We start from the raw sequence: 24,114 nt of genomic DNA on the forward strand, positions 1-24,114 counted from the left end.
GTGAGTCCTTCATTGGGTTCACATATTCCTCTTTCCTATGTTCTGACCACCCACCTCTCTCGGAACGCTTTTCTGATGAGTCCTGAAAGGAATGACAAGGGCATATATCAGTATACTGATACCTGTCAGGTTGTTTCAAATTATCATGATTTCTTACCTTATAGTGTTTCTCCAAGGTCTCCAAATGTGGAGATTGTCCTCATTGTTTATCTTTATTAGTTTTTTGCAGGTCCCAGCATTTTTTAAGAAGACTCCTGCACTTGCTTGGTATTATCCTTCTCAGAATTACCCTTAAATTGTGGTTTATTTGGTCTGGTCCCCAAATTATCCCGACTTATACTTGTATAAGTATCAGAGACAATTGTTGATAGCTCACGTTTCTGATCAATTTGAAAAAACTGCATGAGCCATTGTCATACTACCAGTGCTGCTGTTTCCCCTTTAATATTTCCTAAAATTATTGAGGATACTGTGGCAAAATTGCCCATTAAATTAATTCCCAAATTCAGGGCAAGGGCAGCCCCATGTTCATTTTGAATTTGTTTTAACACCTCCAGAAGATCAGACAGAGATGGAGTACCATACGTTATGGTATATACTGCAGCAAATACTGTGCCCCAAGTGGCACAGTCATCGACTGAAGGAACCATTCCAAATGGCAAGCATATTGTGAGAATTTTATGTTTATCATGGGGTCCCATATGGGAAACACTGCTTCCATAGGGTTTGTTTCTTGTGCAATCCAGAACAGAATTTCTTCATGTCTGGTGAGAATTTTACCCATAATTGCAAATAATAGTTACTAGGTTTATGCCCAGTGTGCTAATTATTGGACAACTGGAGCAACCCTCGCTGGGGCAATATTCAAAGTTCGCATTACTCACTGTGTTAAGCATCTATATAGTCTAACTAGATTATTGTATAGTGGACGCAGATCTGTTGCCTGTATGTTTTGTATATTTGTTAGTGATGTGTAGGCAGCTAGAATTGTCCAGAGGCCCCGTCATTTTGGGGGGTCCCAATCTGACGTTCTCAGTAATGTGTGGTAGGGCGCCTTGAAACCAATTTTGGTGTTGTTGATATATTAATGTTTTTTCTAAATATTGATATGCTCTGTATTGTGCTGGTGTATTAGCCATAATGTACGTGTGAAAAGTGTTTGTATTAGCATTGACTGCAGGAAAATTGCCCCCTGAATAAAATGTTTCTGTTCTGTATGCATTGTTTGCACCTAACATGAATGTAACATCTTCATCCTAATTAGCAAGTAACCATTGTGTGGCAGCATGTCTATAATGTACTGAAATTACTACTGGTTGTGCCATGTCTGTAAAACAGAATTTAGAGATAGAAGCACCAAATGGATTATCCTTTTAAGGTTCAAATTTGAACAACCTGCACACTAGTATAGGTGTTTCCTATATAGATGAGGATGATGTTCCCTAACACTATGGATGTCTCTGTATAAGAGGGGAATAGGGTACTCTTGGCATACGTGAGAGACCTACTCTTGAGATCAGTTAAATAACTACCTAACCTTGATACGCTGGTGATGCCATGTTCTGTGGTTCCTATTTTGGTAATAAGACTGCTTGTTTAGGACAGCAGCACCACCAAACCTGTTGGGGTGAAAGGTGATATGTGGTTATCTGAACCGGACACTCTGACTCCTCAGTGAAGTTGTGGAAACAGATCATATGCCTTTTCACTTGGTTACTCAAGCATGCCGATGCAAGACACAAAATGCAAACTGTATTTCAATAAAGTTTATTGAAGCAGTCGCATTCTAGTGTAAAAATCATGTGCTGCGATAATAAGGCAGATGAAACAGAGCAGGGTTACCAACATTAAAGCCAAAGTGAAGGAGATGAACAACCCCACCATGTTGTGTTATTCTAGAGAGTCTAGAGATTCCTACCACACCCTATGTCTAGATCTGAGAGCATTGTGGTTGTAACCCTCTGCTTGGCCCGACCTAAGGGAATATCCCCAACCCTATGCCTAAAATGAATAGCAGGGATGTGCCTATTGTATGGATGTCAATCTCGTTGGAAGCTGAAAAGTGAGAGCCAGGGTCAGTGAAGCTGTCTGTTGTGTAGTACACATCCCAGGACGGTTGTAGGAGGCTGGCCTGGTTTGTAGTGGGTACCTAAGGTACGTAAACCTTATACCAGGTCCAGTTGTCCCTTATTGGTGAAATGTAGGCAGTGTTCTAGCAGCTTAGACTGTCTAGAGGTAGCTGTAGCAGAGCAGCTTAGGCTGAACTAGGAGACATGCAAAGCTCCTGCAATACCACTATAGTTACACAGTACGTATACACAATAAAAGACAATACTCAGTGTTAATAAAAATAAAGGTACTTTATTTTAGTGACACAAGGCCAAAAATATCTTAGAGACAATACTCCTTCTAGAGGTAAGTATTATACACAATATATATACTGGAGACTAAAATTAGATAGGTAAATAGTCATAGAATAGTGCAAATAGTAGAAAATACAATTGAATGCAATAGACCTAGGGGCAACACAAACCATATACTAAGAAAGTGGAATGCGAAACACAAATTCCCCCTTAGGCAAGTGTAGTGTGTAGAGGGGCGCTGGGAGTATAAGAGAACACCAAAGGTAAGTAAAATACCCCACCCCAGTGCCCAGAAAAGTAGGAGCAAAGTAATGCAAGTTTCCTCAGGACACACTACAAGTTGTGATTAGAGTTATTGCAAGAACCAAGCAAGACTGCAAGCACAAATGGTGGATTTTTGGACCTGAAGACCTGTGAAGAGAGGAGACCAAGTCCAGAAGTTGCAGAAGATTCCAGGAAGGACAGGAGCCCCTGCCAACCTAGACGATGGTGCAAAAGAGGATTCTCCGGTTAGATGAAGTCTGCAGAAGAGCACCAAAGAAGATGGATGCAGGTTCCTGCATGGTGCAGGAGATGTTCTATGTCGAGAAGTTTGATGCAGGCTATTTGCGTCGCTGGATTCGTCCAACAAGCCTTGGTTCAAGCAAGTTCACGGCTTGCCTCAAAATGGCGCTGCCTGGACCTAGGAGGGACCTGGGGGCTTTAACTGGGACTGAGGAGGCATAGGGGGCTCCCAACACTGGAGAGAGCCCACAGTTGACCAGGCAGCACCCACTGGAGTCCCAGGACACGGGGACAAAGAATGTGCAAATTGCGGTTGGCGCAGCAGAACAAAAGAAGGTCCCTTGCCGCTGAGAACAATTCAGCGAGTTGTACTTCGCAGGATGGAGTGCTGTAGACCTGGGCTACACTGTGCACAAAGGATTATTGGAAGAAGTGCACAGAAGCCCAAGGAGTTGCAGATGACGCAGTGCACAGGGGTACTGTCGCAAACCAGGAAGACCAGCTCTTACCTCCTCCAAATTTGGACAGCTGGACCTTAGGACAGTCTGGGTCATGTTGGTCCACCACCTGTGGTCCAGGGAGCACGCTCATCGCCAGGAGAGGAGTCCCATAGAACCAGTCGTCGTCGTGGAAGGTGCCTGCAGGAGCAGGGAAGTGACTCCGACACGCCACTGGAGATTCCTTTGGTTCTTCTGGTGCAGGGTGAAGACAGGGAGTCATCAGAGCGTGCACACTTTGAACACTGTTGTAAATGCTGGCTGGAGCTGAAGTTGCAGTTACAGCAGTTCCTGGAGCAGTCTGCGGTTCATCCAACATTCAGAAGCTGAAGTAGAGGATGCAGAGGGTTCCTGGAGGAGTCTTGCAAGCTGAATCTAAAGAGGAACCCACAGGCGAGACCCTAAATAGCCCTGAGAAGGGGACTGGCTACTTACTCAGGTATGCACCTATCAGGAGGGGTCTCTGACGTCACCTGCTGGCACTAGCCACTTAGAGATCTCCAGAGTGTCCCCACACCTTGGAAAATAAGATGGCTAATGCCAGGGACACACTGGAGGATCTCTGGCCACCACCCCTAGGGTAGTAATGGACAGGGGAGGGGTCACTCCCCTTTACTTTGTCCAGTTTCACATCAGAGCAAGGACTGGGGGTCCCTGAACCAGTGTAGACTGGCTTATGCAAGGAGGGCACCATCTATGCCCTTCAAAGCATTTCCAGAGGCTCTGGGAGGCTACCCCTCCCAAGCCTGTAACACCTATTACCAAAGGGAGAGGGTGTAACACCGGCCTCCCAAAGGAAATGCATTGTTCTGCCTTCCTGGGACTGATCTGCTCAGACCCCAGGAGGGCAGAACCCTGTTGTCTGTTAGGTGGTGGCAGCAGCTGTAGCTGCAGTGGAAACCTCAGCAAGCTGGTTTGCCAGTACTGGGACTCCATGGTGGAGCCTCCAGGATGCATGGGATTGGCCCCCCAATACCAGATTTGGAATCGGGGGACAATTCTATGATCTTATGCACCTTACATGGCCATATTCAAAGTTACCATTGTGAAGCTACATGTAGGTATTGACCTATATGTATTGCACATGTGTAATGGTTTCTTCGCACTCACAAAGTCTGGGGAATTGGCCCTGGACAGCGGGGGGCACCTTTGCTAGTGCAAGGGATGCCCTCACACTTAGTAACTTTGCACCTATCCTTCAGTAAATAAAGGTTAGACATATAGGTGACTTATAAGTTACTTAAGTGCAGTGAAAATGGCTGTGAAATAGTGTGTGCACTATTTCGCTCAGGCTGCAATGGCAGTCCTGAAGAAAGGTTTGTCTGCGCTCCTTAAGGGTGGCAAAAGAAATGCTGCAGCCCATAAAGATCTCATGGAACCACAATGCCCTGGGTACCTAGGTACCAGATACTAGGGACTTTTAAGGGGGGGTCCAGTGTTCCACTTGAAATTAGAATATGAAGTCACTAAACTATAGTGACTAATTTGGAAGCAGAGAGGGCATAAGCACTAGAGTTTTGGTTAGCAGAACTTCAGTGACACAGTTAAATACTACTGACAACACACACATAGGCCATCAATCTATGAGCACTGGGGTCCTGGCTAGCAGGATCCCAGTGAGACAGGCAAACACACTGACAACATAGGGCTTTAACTATGAGCACTTGGGTCCTAGCTAACAGGATCCCAGTGAGACAGTAAAAACACACTGACACACACTCTCAAACAGGCCAAAAGTGGGGGTAACCATGCTAGAAAGAGGCTACTTTCTCACAACAGTCATGACCGGAATGCCCTCTACCCTCCATAGGCCTATGTGTAGTTTATATAATGACCCATGCATTGTTTGGAGAACTGATCTGATGTAATGCTGTGTCTCAGAGATAGAAGCAGGCTCCTGGGCTAGCAACACAAATTAGCATATCATGAACTGTGCGTAGCACCCTTGGACAAATGTACAGATTACATGTGGTATAACAGCTTATTAAACGTGCAGCGTGAACTTTGCCTCCTTAGAAGAAGCAACTGATAAAAATGCTGGGACGTGGCCAAGATGGCGTCTAAGCCGGAGTGACTTTTCTGAGCTCCACCGTCAGATGACAGAATATGCCGGAGATCGGGCCTCTCTGGCCCCCACATAGACCAGAAAGGTGCCCCGTAGCATCGCTGAACAAGGGGAGAGTGAGAAGAACAACGAATTGGATATCCCGGGTTCAATTAGCGGACCGACTAAGAAGGTGTCTCACGACGCACCTGACCCCAAGATGGCGGCTGCCTGGTGGTGGGTGCGATTGGAGGCCAGATTTCTCCTCCACAAAGGGATGCTGTACCCAAAAAACTAGTTCTACTTTATATGCTCATCACAGCTCTAGCCCTCAGTGAAGTGGTCCGTAAACAGAGGGCACAGCGATCCCACCGAGAATACGCCCCGGGATATCCATGATGCAGGCCACTGATGGCAACAGGCGCTGCCTGGTGGTGTTGAGGCGTATGTTGGGAATAGCAGATGGAATGCCGCACGAATAGCAATAGTACAGAGACGAGAACATGATCACTGCAAGATAGCCCCATAAACTATTGAGGACAGGCCAACTTTATGAGCATATGCGTAGGAATAATAGAGCATGGAGTGGCAACACCCAAGGTCAGTGTACAGGCACACTCAATGAATCGGCTTTCTTAGGGGCACCACCAAGGAAACCACCACACACCAGAAACTGTGAAGGGAATATGACAATATAGTTCTATTGGGGGTGAACTGTTTATTGGCAACTCGGTGAAGACGCCCCGCGAGGCTGCGGTGGAGGGAACATGGCGGGCCCGCGATCACACAAGAAAGATACCTTGATTATAGACTTACTCATGAAGGTGCCAGGGAAAGGAATAGCACAGACGGACGACACCCAACCAGGTCAATCCAATGCAATGGGTGATTCTATCATCTCAACTGACGACACTGAACTGGTTACAAGGACCTTCATGGAATCTCTCTTTGGAGCATTGTGCACAGATATAGCTACACTCAAACAGGACCTTGCCAGAGACATTAAAGGCCTCACAAAAGACATGAATGAAGTAGGGGATTGTGTTGATACTCTTGAACGCTCTTCTAACACGCAAGTAGAAGAACTGGATGCCTACCGATGTGAAATACTGGAGCTGCAAGACAGAAATGCAGACCTCGGATACCAAATGGAAGATCAAGAAAATCGGTCTAGGAGAGCCAACATAAGGATTTAAAGGGGTTCCGTTGCAGGCATCTGGAGGGAATCTAGAGGAATACACGCGCAGACTGTTCCACCATATCGCCCCAGAACTTAAGCTGCAAGAGATTGTCCTAGACAGAGCCCATAGAGCAGGGAGACCAGCTACATCCCCAGAGCAACCACAAGACATTTTAACTTGCATGCATTACTACAAACAAAAGGAAATCATCATGGCGGCAGCACAAGATCTCAATTACATCGGCTTTGAAGGTAATAAACTCTGGCTATATCAGGACCTTTCCCCCATAACACTACAGAGACGCTGCCAACTATGTCCCGTTACAGAATTTCTCCAAAAGAGAGGAGTGCGCTATCGCTGGGGTCACCCCTCCAGAGAGACCCACAATGTACACACCCTGGAAGAGGTGCAAACCATGTTACCCTTAACCAAACCACAAAATGATGAAGAACAACACCCATCGCAACTAAGTTCAATGGACTCATTGGCACCACGCAAATGTCCAACAAGAAGGAAGAAAGGGAAAATGGTGGGGCCTGCTGCAATGGAAAGCCGTGGTAAAAGGGCAGCACTTCTCCGACGATTGAAGTCCCTTGAACACACCTCGGATATGGACAATGACTGAGATATAAACGATTTACATAGGCATTACACTGTCTCCACATGAGAGCACTCCACCTCTCTGATGGCGCTAACGACGATGGGTTGGAGAGGCCCATCTATTGAGAAGACAAGAACCGACGGCGGGGTGCTTGATCTCGCGAAAGGAAATCGCATACAGACTGAGATGCCTGGCCATGGACCCCATCCTATTGGTTTGAAGGGGTACTTGGGTAAACCGAAATAGTTCTTGTTTTGCCTTCTATGTTTATCTCTTCATGTTATCTCTTTCTACCTTTCCGTCTCCACTCTATGTAGTACACATTGCCAGTGGCATGACATGGATACATACAGGACATTCAGTGGCTACCCTCAAACATACAGGGATATGATTCACACATCCGTAATTACACCCCAAGCCCACAATGGTACGCATTATCAGTCATAACATCCAGGGGCTTAATGCACCTGCAAAGTGGTTGGCATTACTATCCTCGATCTGAGACCTTGGGCGCAACATATTTGTAGTGCAAGAAACACATTTGGTCCAAGCAGATTGGAAATGACTACGGTGTAAGTGGTTTGACCGGCAATACATCTCTTTGGGTAAAGGGAAAAAAAGCAGGGGTGGCTATTCTGTTGGCTACCCATTTCCCGGGCAGGGTGACGCAGATTCAGGCCAACATTCCTGGTAGATTATTAACACTTTGCCATACACTCCATTCGCATATACTCACCCTGGCTACACTATATGCACCTAACGAACATCAGGAAGTTTTTATATTGGACGCTTTGGATAACTTGATGGCTATCGTAGACAGGGATGTGCTCATCGGAGGAGACTTTAATTTGATGCTAGATACTGGGCTTGATCCCAAGGAGAGATATTACACTCTTTACTCGGCAGCTCGGCAAACATACATACAAATTGATCTCTATCTAGCTACACCTCACTTTTTACAATGTATTATGCAGGTAGATATAGGTACAGCTGCTCTTTCAGATCATGCCCCACTCCATGTGACAACCTCTTCCCCCAACCCGGCCACACAACAACATACCTGGCGTCTTAACCTCTGACTCTTTACCAGTGAAATATGCATCTCAGAACTGACAGATGCAATTACTGATTATTTAGAACACAATGACCGGTCGGATACACCGGTGGCGTGCTCTGGGATGCATTAAAGTTAGTACTACGAGGCCGACTAATTGCGTTATGTCCCGACTCAATAGAGATGGTAGAGATAAGAGTGCTACCCTCGAATAACAAGTGAAAGGGTTAGAAGGGGAGCATGAACGTACAGGGTCCCATAAAACTAGCAGAATTCTAAACACAGTGGGTAAGCAATTCTGTGCACTAGACATGGACCGGGCAACATATGGCCTGCTTCGCACTAAACAAAAGTATGAAGTGGAGAGCAACAAAGCAGGCCGTTTATTAGCACTACGCCTACAGGCCCAGACTAACAAACAGAGGGTAGAGGCACTAATAGACCAGCAGTGGGTACACATTGACCAGAATGAACAAATAGTTCAAGCTTTAGAACAATTTTATGCCCATCTCTACACTGCTGAACCCTTGGTAGAGGGGGACCATACATCAAACCTGGAAGGCATACTAATAGAGTCTGCCTAAAGCGGACTCTGAACAGCTAGAATGGGACATACAGTTAGATGAGGTAGTTTCAGCAGTATCCCGGCTCCCATCTGGCAAAGCTCCAGTGAGGGATGGCTACCCCGTCGAATTTGATAAATTATTCTCTAAGCAATTGGACCCAATGCTAACGCACCTGTACAATTCATTTGGGAATGCGGGCTCCCTTACGCCCTCTATGAAACTCGCTTCCATTACAGTTCTGCCCAAGCTGGGTAAATACCCTTTATATTGCTTTTCCTACAGACCAATATCCTTAGTTAACGTGTATGCCAAGATCTTCACGTCAATATTGGCAAATAGACTTGCCCCTTATATGCGAGGCCTCATAGACCCGGATCAGGCCGGGTTCATCCCTGAATGCAATTGTAGCGACAATACAAGACGTATATTCCACCTAATAGATAAATCCCAATGCTCTCAACTACCTACTTGTTTACAGTCTTGTGGAGGTTGTGACTGAGCAAGAGATTTATTAAATGAATACAAGGCGTTTACAATGGACCACAGGCAATGGTTAGGGTAAACGGGTTAAAGTCTTCCCCTTTCCCGGTAACTATAGGCACTAGACAGGGCTGCCCGCTCTCTCCATTACTTTTTGCACTGTATATGGAACCCATGGCAGAGCGCATTAAACAAAACCACGTGATAACGGTATTACAATGGGGGGGGTCGAGATCATAAACTATCGCTATATGCGGATGATGTTATGGTGATGCTAACGCATCCCCTCCATTCCTTGCCTTCGCTGATGAATGAGCTACAGCTATTTGGGAGAGCTTCTGGATTTAAAATGAACTTACAAAAATCCCAGATTCTAAATTTAACAATCCCAACATCAACAAAGACTATTCTGCAACAACATTTTACATCTGATTGGACTACAGGGGTTGGGATACTTGGGCCTTAACATTCACCCTACTACTGTTGAAACTGTAACTTCTAACTACAGTGCTTTATTAACAAATACACGGGCAGACTTACACAAGTGGAAGAACCACACACTTTCCTGATTGGGCCGTATCACAGCAGAAAAAAAATGAGTTTACTACCTAAAATTCTATATGTTATGCAGACGCTGCCATTAGCTCCCCCTCCACAGATTTTAACTAAGTTACAGCAACACATTGTGGAGTTCATTTGGGAGGGAAAGAAACCAAGAAACTGACTTACTTACCGATAAAGATGGGGGGCTTGGGGATCCCTCACCTGGCCCACTACTACCAAACAGCTCAATTGCGATACTTAGTGGAGTGGAGCAGGTGATACACAGAAAAACATTGCTGCTTCATAGACCAGGCCATTGCAGGCATCCATATATGGAAGATACCATGGCTTCCTAAATCATATAGACCACCAGGAGTGGATATCTCTCCTATTCTGAGAGCCACAACGGGGGGTGGGTTAAAATACAGACGAATAAGAAGCTTGCCACTCGAATTTCCCCCTCACTCCCATCATGAATAATCCAGATTTCCCCCCAGCTCATCAGGGCTCTAGTTATGTAAGCAAATTGTAAAAGGATTGGCATCCTCTTTGATGAATCAGGCACTATGGTCTATCCGAAACTGCCTGGTGGGAGTATCTAGACATTAGTCATTGGGTCACACAACCCTCAATTAAGCCCCATGCAAGCCAACCTCTGCTCCCATTTGAGAAATGGCTCCTGACTATAGGCACTGATAAACACATTCTCTCGCATATCTATCCCTTTCTTAATAATATACAGCCTCTCTGTAAATCCTCAGCACATCGTTGTTGGGAGAAGGAATGTGAGCGCTCCTTTACACCTCAGGAATGGTCAAATATCCTTAAATGGGCCACCTTCTCAGCCTGTAGCGTAACGGGGAAAAAAGCCTTATTAAAAGTGGTGCATTATCGGTCTTTTTCTGTTGCTACTGTACAAAGCAACAACAGCATACTGACCATAATAAAGCAGTTCATCCACCTGAACACCAACATGAGTTGCACAAGAACCAGTATTCAGTCTTTGGGCTTAAGCGATTTTACTTCACTAACATAACAATCCTCGGATACCAGTGCTTCGACTAGAATGCCAGTAATAAGTAGGTGCAAGAGTATTGTCAGTCTTCTTTTATTTGCTTTGATTGATTGATGACACATACAAATACTGAGGTGGATAAAGCAGTGAAGAACAGTGTGTCATCATTCGTAAATATCCTACGGATTGTCCACAAGTATAGGTTCTGTTTCCTTTACTGTTTGACAGTCTTCTGTTTTGTCATATACTGTGAATTTTTCTTTACAATGTTCTTAAGGTCTTTTCTTGGGTTGCCACATTATTTAAACTTTAACTCCCACCTCCAGCATGCAGTAATCCATACAACAATTTATACAAAGTAAAAAAAATATTTAGTACGTGATTAACTTACAAATGTAATTAACAAATCACTCCATCGCATCTTTTGCTTTGTTACTCTGCACTGCATGTTAGATAGCCACCGTTGTATACTAGCATAGCATCAATTATATACCAACACAACTGGCATCATACACCCAAGCAATTATATACCAAAATAGAAACCATTGTGCACCCACACAACACTCAACATTGTCACTTCAAAACTTTATTACACCATCCTACACCCTGTCACAGAACCATAAAGTCTGTAAAAAACATATCACTACAAGCTTTGCAAAGTAACTACAGATGTGGGTAGTAAAGTTAAATTGTTATGGCCATTTAACAAGGTGAAGGGTAGCACCTTAACTTGCCAATTTCTCATTTTTCATGATGATGCTGTTATAAAGGTTGTAGTTAACGTAACTATCTTTGTACTTTTGTTTTCTTTAGGAAATCATGATCTAGTAGAGAGCAACAGCAAAAGCAGATTTGAGCAACTCCATTCTGATTTATTTGAAGGACTTAGGTGGTCATTATGACCTTGGAGGTCAGGTCACCAGGCCGGCAGTAATGACTGCCAAATAATGACCATGGTGGTGATCCCTCCAATAGACAGCTAATGTACCACACCAACTGCCAGCACAGTATGACCACTGAATACGGCAGTAGCCACCTACAGGCAGGTGGAAGACAAAGATCCACTCACCATATTATGACATAGCACACCACCAGGATTTCAGAGGCAGTAACAACGGCACCAAAAGCTTGGAGACACTCACCTTCAGGGACACAGAGGAGTTTGCGGCTGCCATGGAACCTGAACTTCAAGTCTTCCCAATGCTGTACCACGCCATGGCAATCCTGGAGCACCAAGGCCGACGAAGACGACGGCGGTGAGTACAGCCACCTAGCACACAAAAGAGGGAGGGAGGGTTGGAGGGGAGAGTGACACACACTTGCACAACACACACCATACACACACACCACACAACCAGAACCTGCTGCAGAGCAAATCGACGGTAACAGTACCCCAGAGCAAAGAAAGCCAGGACACATACCTCTGTTCCAACCACTGTAATCATGTTGGATGAAAATCCCAAATCCAAAAACATACATAACTGCATATTTATATGCAGGCCCAAATGCCAGTTCAAAGTCTCTAATGCCCACAGGGCAAAGTCCAAGCCCCTACTTGACTCCTGACAACAGCGGGACTCCACTGTTCAGGGGCATCATGTTGGAAATGGGAAGGCACCTCAGGGGGTAGGGGGGTGGGGGCTTCTCATTGGGAGGGGGCTCCATGCCCTCTGGTTCTGGAGGGGGCTCCTTGTCCACTGGTTCTAGAATGGGGCTCCTTGCCTTCTGCTTCTGGAGGAGGCTCCGTGCCCACTGATTCTAGAGGGGGCTCCTTGCCCTCTGCTTCTGGAGGGGGCTCCTTGCCCACTGGTGGTTCTGGAGGGGGCTCCTTGCCCACGGGTTCTGGAGGAGTATCCTTGCCCACTGGTTCTGGAGGGGGGTCCTTGCCCACTGCTTATTGAGGGGGTTCCTTGCCCACTGGTACTGGAGGGGGCTCCCTGCCCTCTGCTTCCGGAGGGGGCTCCTTGCCCACTGGTTCTGGAGGGTGCTCCTTGTCCTCTGGTTCGGGATGGGGCTCCTTGGCCTTAGTTTTGTGAGGGGCCTCCTTGGCCTTTGTCTTGGGAGGGGCCTCTTTGGCCTTTGTCTTGGGAGGGGTCTCCTTTGCCTTTGTCCTGGGAGGGGTCCCCTTGGCCTTTGTTTTGGGAGGGGTCACCTTGGCCCTACGTTTTGGAGGTGGCTCCTTGGCCATAGGATTTGGAGGTGGCTCATTGGCCTTGGTTGTCGGTTGGGGAGGGGCGGCACTTTAGCCCTCCATTGTGGGGGCAGAGGAGTGTCCTTGGGGCAGGGGCCCGGCTTCACACTCATGTGCCCCTTAGTGACAGCTGGAGACTTTGGGAGTGGAACAGTGCCACACTGGGTGCTTGAGGTACCGGGCTGCAGGGTGGGACCTTCCTCTTATGGGCAGGATTGGGGGAAGGAAGAGGTCAAGGTGGGAAAGGAAAAGCTTCTTAGGGCCAATGGGGTAGGATATGGGAGGAGGGATGGGAGTGGAGGTAGAGGGAGTGGTTGTAGAAGGAGGAGATGTGCTGGACTTGGGACCAGGTGCATGAACAGTGTGTGTGTGTGAGAGGTGGATGGCTGTTGGGGGTCTGAGTGCGAGCGTTTGTGGAGGTCAAACAGGATGTGTGGATGGATGTTGTGGCGATGTCTTGAAGTGAGGAGGGTGTGCTGCATGAGGTAGTGATGGTGGTGGTGGTGACTGCGCATGTGGTGTGTGTTGTGCATGTCTGCGGGTCTGCTGTTGTGGTGAGAGGGAGGAGGAGGAGGGGGAGACAATGGAGGCAGTGGATGATGTTGCGTGTGCATCTGTGTGTTGGCTGTGTGAGTGCTTGTGGACCATGCTGCCTGTGTTTGTCTATGCGAGTCTTGTGTGATGTTTTGTGTGCCCCTTGTCTGAATGTGTGCGTGGGATGTGTTGGGGGTGAGGAGACTGGGACTGGGAAGTGGTAGCTGGAGGGGGGACGGAAGAAACAGGGATACTGGCTGCCGTCAGTGAAGAGGCCAGAGCCTGAAATGATCTCTGTAGGGCTATCAAGCCACTGTGAATGTCCTCCAGTAAGGCACTGCATTGCTGCATCTGGGATGCCAGCCCCTGGGTGGCATTCATTATGGTTGACTGCCCTACAAAGTGGATCTTAGGAGGTCAATAGCCTCCTCACTGAATGCAGCAGGGCTGACTGGGGCAGGGCCTGAGATGCCTGGTGCGAAGGACATGCCTACCTCCCACTAGGTCTGCAGTGGTGCAAACTTGTCTGGGGCGTTAAATGACCAGGGAGCTGTAAATTTGGGAGATCACCCCCTAGGGCAGCGCACCCCTGAATACCTGGCCTCTAGTGGACTGTGTTCAGAGGGCTCTGTGTCTCGAATAATGTGCACCTTTAGTGTGATATTCATGGAATTGCATGGATAACAGCGCAAAGGTTGATTGGAACTCCTAAAATGAGTGCATTTTGCAACTAGACCAGATGTCCCCAACAGGGAATTACCTATCAAATCCCAGTGGGCAAAGCTGTTTAGGCCATCAGCCCCGTGCAGCCAGGTCCCTTTCCATAGATATTGGTCATGCCTAAGCCCCGGTCATACATAGCTTGCTAGTATTTGGCCAGGGGTTTCCATAGCCTGGATTTGTCCCACAGAAACACCTTCTCCATAGAGTCATTCTCCTGGAACCACTGAGAAGATACCACTTGTGGGAAGTTTTGGAAGAGATAATAGAACCATGACGGAACCATTATTTTCTCTCCTTCTTTAGAGCAGACTTCACTCTTCAGACTAATGGTGTAAAGTTAAGGTTCCATTCTAATTCAGGAAGAAGAGCAACATGAATTCCTAGGTATCGAAAGTTCAAAAGCTGCAAGGGGATGGATGTCTGCCACTTGATGCATTACCAAGTAAGGTGAGGTGGAACCAGTACCGATTTAGCTTAGTTAACTCATAGGCCCGAGTCCACTACTTAGAGCTAAAGAATATGCAAGCAGTGCAGTCTCGTCACTGGTGGATTGGACAAATATAATAGAACGTCATCCGCATACGGAGCAATGCAATCTGCGTGGTCCGTCTCCCACTGCGAAACTTGAATTTGCGCATCACAACAGATAAGCCTTTCCAATGGCTCAGTTATAAGGGCAAAGACAAGAGGGGAGAAGCTGCAATCCTGTCTGGTTCCCCTATGAATAGGGTTTGGGTCAGAGACCATACCATTAATTTGCATCCGCACAGATGACTCAGAGTATGGTAATTTGATGTACCTGCAGAAGCGAGGTCCCAAGCTTGACCTGCAGAAGATTTGGAATAGGAAGCTCCAGTTCACAGTATCAAATGCCTTTTTGAAGCTGATAAGTAAAAGGGCATTGGTGGGTGTCGGCAGCTGTTGGTGTGCCAAGGCAACATGTACTCTTGGATGGATAAGAGTGGTCCGAGCACTCTTTACCCGGGTAGCCAGGATCGTGGCAAATAGTTTGATTTCTCCATTGATCAAGGAAATGGGACAATAAGCAGTGCATGTGTTGGATGCAGGGCCCCACTTAGGGGTGACCATGATGGTAGTTGTATCAAAGTCAGCTGGGAAACGACCCACTTTTGTGGCCTCCTGGTAAGGCGCAAGAAGCTACGGAGAGAGGATATCCCTATATGCACCATGAAATTCAGTGGGCTAGCCATCTGGGCTGCGTTCTGTCCACAGCCATTGTGAGAATAGGTCCAGACCCTTTGTCGTGGAGTACCAGGTGTTAGCCCCCCAACTCCTCCTCCCTCTCCAAAAAGTGGACCTTCTGTGGATGTCTCGTTAGATTGAGTTGACAGTTGGCTGCGTCTGTCTTCAGTCAAATAGTCCCATGCAACCTCTGGTATGTCAAAGAGCACAGTTTGCCTTCAAATATCACTTTCAAACCTGTGACAAACAAGATCATGTAGGACTGTTTCATGGCTTTTACTCTCTGCTTGTCCTCCGAATATGACCTCCTTTTAGTTTAGACCGCTCTGGTTAATCAGAGATTCCATTAACTTAGAATTTTGGTATTGCAGTTCCTTGACCTGTTGAGTCTCACAGACGATGATATCCCTGTTGTGAAAATTTTGGAGGCAGGTGATCGTGGGTATGTGCAGGCCTCCCCTCATCCCCCCCGGCTGCCGGCAGACTTGGGCACCAGTGTTCTGTGGCAGCTCCACCACAAACCAAGCTGAAACTTTGTTGGGTTTGGCACTTCCAAACCTTTGGGAAAGCTGATCAACCTGAGGTTGTTGCATCAGGACTGGATTTCAGCATCCTCAGCTCGGTCCCACAGTTCCGCAGCTTGAGACATCCGTCTGGAGACCTTTGTTTTCAATTCAGAGAACTTGCCTTCCACTACTAATAGGTGACCCTCAACCTCCGTGACTCTGCCAGACACATTGCGCAGGTCCTGAAGCAGTAATGCCATGTCGACATGAACCTCTGAAGTTTTGTTATCTACTGCTGCCTGCAACACATGAATGGCCTGAGGAAATGTGGACAAGTCCCCAGAAACCAGGCCTGACTGGAACCCCGAGGATTCTCCATAGGCTGCGGGGCCTCCAGCCAAACCTGTGGTGAGTTTGTTAGTGTGCCTTTGGGAGGAGTGAATCTGGTGGGTCTTGTCTTTCCCCATTGTCCCTGCCATTGTGGTCACAGGTGACATGAACGTGTGCTGCACCCAACCTGCTTGCCCCATCAAGGCAGGGCAACACAAGCAGCGGGGGTGTTCAGGTCCGGTAGTTATCTGAGGTAGAAGTCAGTAGCGCTAAGCCTACATTCAGCACTGACCCCATCTGTGCTGCCCATCAATCTCCTTCAACTACTTCCCAGAGGGCCTTTTCACGGTGTTCGATGTGCACATAAGGGGGCTCCCAACCACCACTCACGGCACTAGCTATCGCCAGACCCACAGGTCACCAAGTTCTCAGCTGTACCCCTTCCTCTGCCCTGGGTCTGCACAGAAAGAGGTCAGGTTGTATGTGTGCCAGAGGTGGGGAGCGGCTTTACAATCCACCTGGAGGGGGAGCTGCTGTGGATACGGCGCAGGCCATCAAAACATTTGAAGCCCCCAGTCCTCACTTCCAAGGCATCAAGGACCGATGGGCAGAATCTCTGCATGTTTGTTGGGGGCAGAGCCAGTGCTTTTTCCTCGTGGGTGGTGAAGCCCCCATGGCACTGTTGAGATCAGGCCAGGCAGCGCCACCTGTGCCCGTCTAACATGGCCTGTCTCGGCTGCCGCAGCAAACACTCCCCAGCACTGGAAGTGCGCCAGCTCAGCACTGAGAGCCTGGGACAGTGGCCATCCCAGGTTAAGGTAGTGGAGTCAGAAAAGGGCCCCCAGTCGGAGGTGTCAACGTTCAGACCCAGAGAATCGAGGGGGCGCCATTTTAGTTGCAGCCGACGCCTTCCCCTCAGCTGGGCAGGCTGCTCTAGGTTGTGAACAGGGCCGGCATTTCACCTTCACTCCTCTTGGAGACACCTGGCACCTGCCAGCATCCTGAGATAAATGGGGAGCTTTCAGCGACAGATGATGAAGGGGATCCGGAGCACTCTTACAGTGCAACCGCCATATTTACACAGGAAGCCACTCCCCTTTTTTGCAGGATTAAATGTTGAGTAATACTATTCCTCTCATTCCTTCATAACATGGCATTTGCTGTATGATTTATGTGTAGAATCTTATGAAAGCTCCTATCTGACCCAACCTTCCCTGCAAAATTCCATTGTTCATCCACCTCTACCACTGAGGCAGTACGAATGCCACATAAAGGCTGCATCATAGAAAGTCTAATGCATGATGCAGGTTTTTAAATGGATGGTAATATAGAAGCATGTGAGCACTCGTCAGAGTTGGTCTAAGTTAAAACCCCATGTAACCATTTTGTTTCTTTTGCTAGTGGTGCTTGGGGAACGGTCATGTCCATTATGTTTGACCCAAAACCAACTCTCTCTTTACTACTTCTTAAAGTACTTTTTTTTTTAAAGAATAACAGGCATGAAGAATAGCCTCATAGCCAGCCCTAAAATGGTAAGTAACATTTTACTTCAAGCAACAGAGCAAAATAATAGAAATGAGTGTCATAAACAACAGAATATGACTGAATAGCAAAGAAAACTTTAATAGCCCACTTTGTGGAACACCAAAGGAAATACAAAGGACAAGTAGGTAAGCCAAAAAAACTTAAAACACAGCATTATATGAGCAACCCCGCATTTTATATAAAAACAAATATGTTACTACAGATAATGGCAAAAATATGACAGTGTTTATGTAATCACAACAGGAAATCCACTTCTATCCTATAAGTTGTGTATTTTTCGAAAAAAGCACTGTAGACATAAAATCACTTTGGAAATATGTGAATTATTATGCTGTACAATGCAAACAAAGTGCTACCTCTGAGGGGATCAATTTAGCAATAACACTGAACACAGTCATTATAATTCCGCTGCTATATCAGAAACACAGTGGATGTGTTAAATATAATGTCCCCAGATTAACAGAAATACCAGGAGAAATTTTAAAGTACCGGTGTGTAAATAAACCCCACCACCTGACTGGTTTAACACAAGGAAACCATAAAAAGAACAGTAATTTAAAAAGGACACCTAGATAAGAAATATCCAAAAACAACTGAATACTTCCTCTTGAATAAATGTACCAGAGACTCAACAAAAGCCCTTATAATGACACATTTCTGTCAGTCAGTCAAGAAACGTTATTCAGTAAAATGCCATAAAAGTTTAATTAAAAGCATAAAATTTCAGATCAGAATACAATCTGTGTACATCCAAAACAGTCTGTCAAATACTAATAGCACACACAGCATATTTAATATCACCTCATATCACATACAAAGTCCAGTGATATCCATATAAATATTATATGTGCAAATAATAAACATGGCAGTGATATCCATATAAATATTATAATATGTGCAAATATTAAACATGGAAGTAATTAATAACTTTTCTACACTGCTAAAATGTATGTATACAATTTAAAACTGTGCATCTTATTTCTTTTGTCTCAAGATGTCAATTATTCATGCCTTGCGTATAACATCTTATAGTGGATGGCTGCAGAATAGGGACTAAGAATTGTTTCCATAAAGTGAAAAATAATGTAAGATAAGAAGCACTTTGCAGGGAGGAGTTGTCACAGGGACATTTAGGAAGGCTTGCAATCCAGCCTTTCTGATAGGGGGAGGCTACGACGAAGTTCAAAGTGCTAAGGAGAAATATAGTAAAATAAAAGTTGTGATTTACTTCAAGTAGCCAAGTGAGGTTCTATACTAGGGTGAAGTTATGAGAGAACTATACAAGGCTACATTTGGCATGTATTGGGGTTGTTCTGCCCTCTCCTTTGAACACTTGCTTAAGAGCAACTTTCTCAAACCTTAATTTGCTATTTTTAGCAATCCACTCAGGATTATAGAAATATTCTGGGACCCCAAGCTCTAACATAGACTGTTTGATATAAGCGAACCAAGGGATTTTTAGAGAATTATTCACCTCTAGGCACTCTTTTAATACTAGTTTTGAAACTGTCACCTGTGATGAAAGCCACATTTTAATCTATGGTAACAGAGGAGCTAATTGTATGGTAGCTGAAATATCATTTACTCCTAATTCAGTGTGACAAATGTGAGTGATAGTGCTGTGGGTACCAAAAGCAGTCTACATTCAAAAACATTTTTCGCTTTTGAAAAGCATCAGAATTAACCAGACCTCATATACCCACCCTGTATAGTGCCACTGGAATGCATTTACTACTATGCAACTGTAACATCACCCTCGGGGTTTGTGTCGAAGCTTGTTCGGAAAGCAAAAAATCGTCTTGCTCATCCTTGCAGATTGCTGCGATCTGGTATTTATCAGATGCCCCCACTGCAACAAAGTGTCAAGCATAATTCCCAAATGATTAAATATAGTGAATACTTACCTCCGCCCCTTCCAATAAAATTTGGCTTAGGGCCTGATTACGAGTGTGGCAGTCAGAAGACCGCCACACTCACAGTGACGGTTGGGCAGGCGCACTCCAGGCGTTGTGAGTCCAGTCCTTCTCACCCAAGCAAGGAGGGCAGCAAGTCAGCTCCACAAGAAAGCAGTTCCTAAACAGCAGAAGTCCAGCACAGTAGGAGTCCTTGTAGCAGCACACCAGTCCTTCCTCTCTGGTTCTGGAAGTTGGGAGAAGCTTCTACACAGTGGCTTTGAAGTTCAGGGAATCATCTTCCTCCCCTGGCTGCAAGCTGGCTGGACTGACAATACAGGGTTGTTAGGCCAATTTTGAGGAGACAAGGCACAGCCTATTCAGGTGCCAGTGGGGCCGTGCTTCGCTCCGCCTCCCCATCAAGCCAGTTAATGACCCATCAGTGCCTATCATGTCATACCTATGCTCCCATTATGTGTGGTTGTCTAGAGGAAATGCAAAAAGCCCAACAGTCACCCTTTCCCAGACATGTATTGGAGACAGGCTGCAGACACAAAGTCCAAGAGCAGGAAAACGCTAACTTTCTAAAAGTGGCCTTTTCGAAATTGTAACAATAAATCCAACTTTACCACTAAAGATGATTTATCTTTACAATTCCATAGGTACTAAACATGACAGATCTACCCCTGTCCAATTGGGAATTACAGCTTATCAAATGTAATAACAAATGACCAATGTTATTCTATGAAAGGGGTAGGCCTTGCAGTAGTGAAGAATGAATTTGGGAGTTTTTCACTACCAGGACATGTGAAACGTAAAAGTACATAGGTTTCCTTTTAGTTACGCAACTCCCTGTCCTGGGGCTATCTACGGCCTACTTTAGGGGTGACATATGTGTAATAAAAGGGAAGTTTAAGGCTTGGCAAGGGGCTATAAGTGCTGAGTCAACATGACACTGCATACAGGCATCAATGGCAGGCCTGAAACATGGTTAAAAGAGCTACTTAAGTGGTTAGCACAATCAGTACTGCAGACCCGCTGGCAGTATTAAATTTACAGGCCCTGGACACATGTAGTGCACTTTACTATGGACTTATAAGTAGATTAACTATGCCAATTAGATATATGCCAAGCAAACCATATTTTAGGGAGGGAGCACAAGCGCTTTACCACTCGTTAGCAGTGGTAAAGTGCACAGTATCCTAAGGCCGGCAAAAAACAAATTCAGCAAAAAGTGAGGGAAAAGGCAAAACGTGACCCTACAGAGAGGGCCATTTCCAACATGACCCCCATCAGCCTAAAGCCAGGGAAAACCAATCAATACCTTGATGGACTTCACCTGCTTAGGAAATGGTATATGGACAATGGCCCACTTCCGCAGGGGATCTTGTTAGTTCTACACCTCTCCAAACTCAGTTTGAGCCCTCTGTCTATACTCTCCGAGCCACTGGATTGATCCATGGGGAACCCTTTTCCTTGCCTATGGATCCCATCTATGCAGCACCTACCCTTAATTTGCTCACAGATGCATCCCAGTAAGCAGAGAGTACCACCATGGACAACAGTGATTCCACCCCTCAAATTAGAGTTCTGTCCCCAACCCAAAGAAAACTTTGACCATAAAGCAACAACCAACAGAGGGCACTAACAGCTGTTAATGTCGAGAGACAGGTCCCAGGCCATCCAGTAGTCTCTGACTTCTGTGGTTTCTCAGAGTGGTGGGGGGACAGTTCAGCAGCCCTAGGTATCTTTCACCCTTCCTCCACTCTACCTCCTACCAATTCAGGGGTGGTATCTTGAAACTGGTCTTTAACCGAGGGTCTGTACCCTTAGGCTAACCAGGAGACAGGGGTGAGTCCACCCTCACCCTGCCTCTACATCTGGGCTCCCGTACCCTTCTCTGAGTAGTCGTTGTTCCAGACATCTGCACTGTTTGGGTACACTTGATGTTTGCCACTCCCAGTTCTCCTGCCATCGGCGACAACTCATTCCCCAGAATGCAGTCTATAGTCATCTGGGGACTAACTATGCCTCTCCTGTGGGTCATCTCCCCACCCTACTTCAAGGATACCAGGGCCATACAGTAGAAAAAGTCTTGTTCAGGGCCCGGGGTCACCCTACACACCTGGCTGGTGTACTGCTCTTGGGGAACTTAGCCTTTCCACTATCATGGTGTGGCTATCCCTGGTGTCCCTCAGAGCAGTGACAGAAACCTCATTCACTTTCTCACTTTCACTGAGACTATCTCCCAACTAAAGGAGATCATGGCTTGGTCTACGACCTGCCCCTGGGACTACTTACCCATAAGACCACATTGGCCACCCATGTAGAGGTCTCACCAGTAAGTGGTGTGTTTGGACAGACAGATTTCCCCTGATTGTGTACTAGCTGAGAACTTAGAAAGCAGTGGGGTTGGAAATAGGGTACCCAGTGCCACCGCCCACCAGAATCTCCCTCCTTCTTATCAGAAGGGACATGGGAACCCTTTCCTTCCTCCTTAACCTTCAACATGTCTGGGTCTTCCTTGACCTCCCCCTCACTCTGTTGAGGGAAACCTGAACCACTCTTCTTAGGGTCACTCCCAGGTACCTTTCTGGACACTCTGGTGCTGACCAAGAGGTCAGACTCCTCAGTAATCTTCCTGTGGTCAGTCAGCTTGCTGCTAAACAGGTGCTGGTGCAGTTCTATAAAACAAATATCAAGCATGTGCTCCCTCAAAATGAGGTTGTGTAGTCCATTGCCTTGCTGGCCCTCACCCAGCCCTTCAGTGCCTTGCTGGAATAATCTAGGAAGTCCACCCAGGTCTGTGTGGGAAGTTTGTACCTGCTTCTGAATCTCCGTCTATACCTCTCAAAGGTCAACACAAACATATTGATAAGTGTGGACTTCATGGGAGTGTACTGTATCTGGTCCTCTACCTCTAGTGTAAGGACTGTGTCCCTCCCTACTGTGGGCATTTACCTGTACAGGCTTCCCCGCCCCCAGTACTCCTCAGGAACCATGTGCACCCTTAGAGATACCTCATATGCTGAAAATCACTTATCAATGTCATCCCCAACAATAGCTGGGCACCAAATTGTTTGGGATGTAAACCTTCCGTTCTCCAGTGGGCATGGCGGGTATGCTGCCACCATTACTGCTGGGCTCCACATGCATGGCTTTGATGTCCAGCTATTTGAGGCTCAGCTTATGGGCCATTCACTTTGCTTCCATTGCCAGCATCTTCTCTTCCTCCTTATTGTCTGTGGGGTCCCGATAGGCCTCTGCTCAAGCCCTTAAAGCCCTTTGGGTCTATGCCTTCTTGATGCTCCTCTTGACAGACATCCCCTTGTCCTGACAAAACTCCTTTAGCTCAGAAACTGTGTAACTCTCCAGGTTGGCCAGCTCAAACTCCATTTTTGCAGATGCAATCAAAGAACCAACAGGCAGGTTGAAAAAAGATATGTTTGGGAAAATCAAAAATGCCAACCAGCGAAAATTGACTCGAGTTGATCCTAGGTATTGGATGGTAATCTATAGCAAGTTACTGGATGGCACTGCACAAACAAAAGTCCTATTCTCACTGTGAATCACCAGTGTTAGAAATTGGGTTTCTGGTTGGCAGAGGTATACACCCTGTCCAAACAGAAACCACAGTTCTAGTCAGGGTAAGTCACAAACACACACCAAATTAACCTGTGCTCATCCCCTGGTAGCTTGGCATAGAACAGTCCCTTAAGAGGCAATGTGTAAAGTATTTGTACAGCACTTCAAACAGTTAAACAGTGAAAATACCACACAAAAAGATACCACACCTGGTTAGAAGAATAGAGCTTAATTTAATTGATAAAACAACAAAAATCCAATAGTAGAAGTAAAGATATGAATTTTTGAAGAATAAACCTACTTATAGTGGCCAGAAACATAAAGCGCCACCCATGACTATCTGATCACACTATAGCGGGTCAAATCTGAAAAGTCAGGCTGACCACAAAGAAGCACTGGTCGAATACAGGGCCCAGCCTTGGCCTGAAACACTACCTTGGCTCTGAGTTGCGTTGATATTGAGAACAAGATGCGAGGTTCAAAGGAGGCAATGTGTTGGCGTCAATCCCAAAAATGTAGGCTGTGCGTCGGCTCTCGGCCAAGCAAAGTCGAGGGTGTGTTGAGAATGGAGGCAGTGCTTCACACAGCCTGTAATGCAGTGTTCCTGATCCTCACAGCAGTGGCAATGCATCAGTGTCGGTGGAGATGCGCTGGTTCCGGGGAACGCAGAAGCGTTGATGCTTGAATTTTCAACTAGAGCAGCACTTTATAGCCACTTCCAAGGGTCCAGGACTGGATTGGCACCACTTGGCAGGGC

This window comes from Pleurodeles waltl, chromosome 12 (genome assembly GCF_031143425.1).
Source record: "Pleurodeles waltl isolate 20211129_DDA chromosome 12, aPleWal1.hap1.20221129, whole genome shotgun sequence".
NCBI classification, from domain to species: Eukaryota; Metazoa; Chordata; class Amphibia; order Caudata; family Salamandridae; genus Pleurodeles; species Pleurodeles waltl.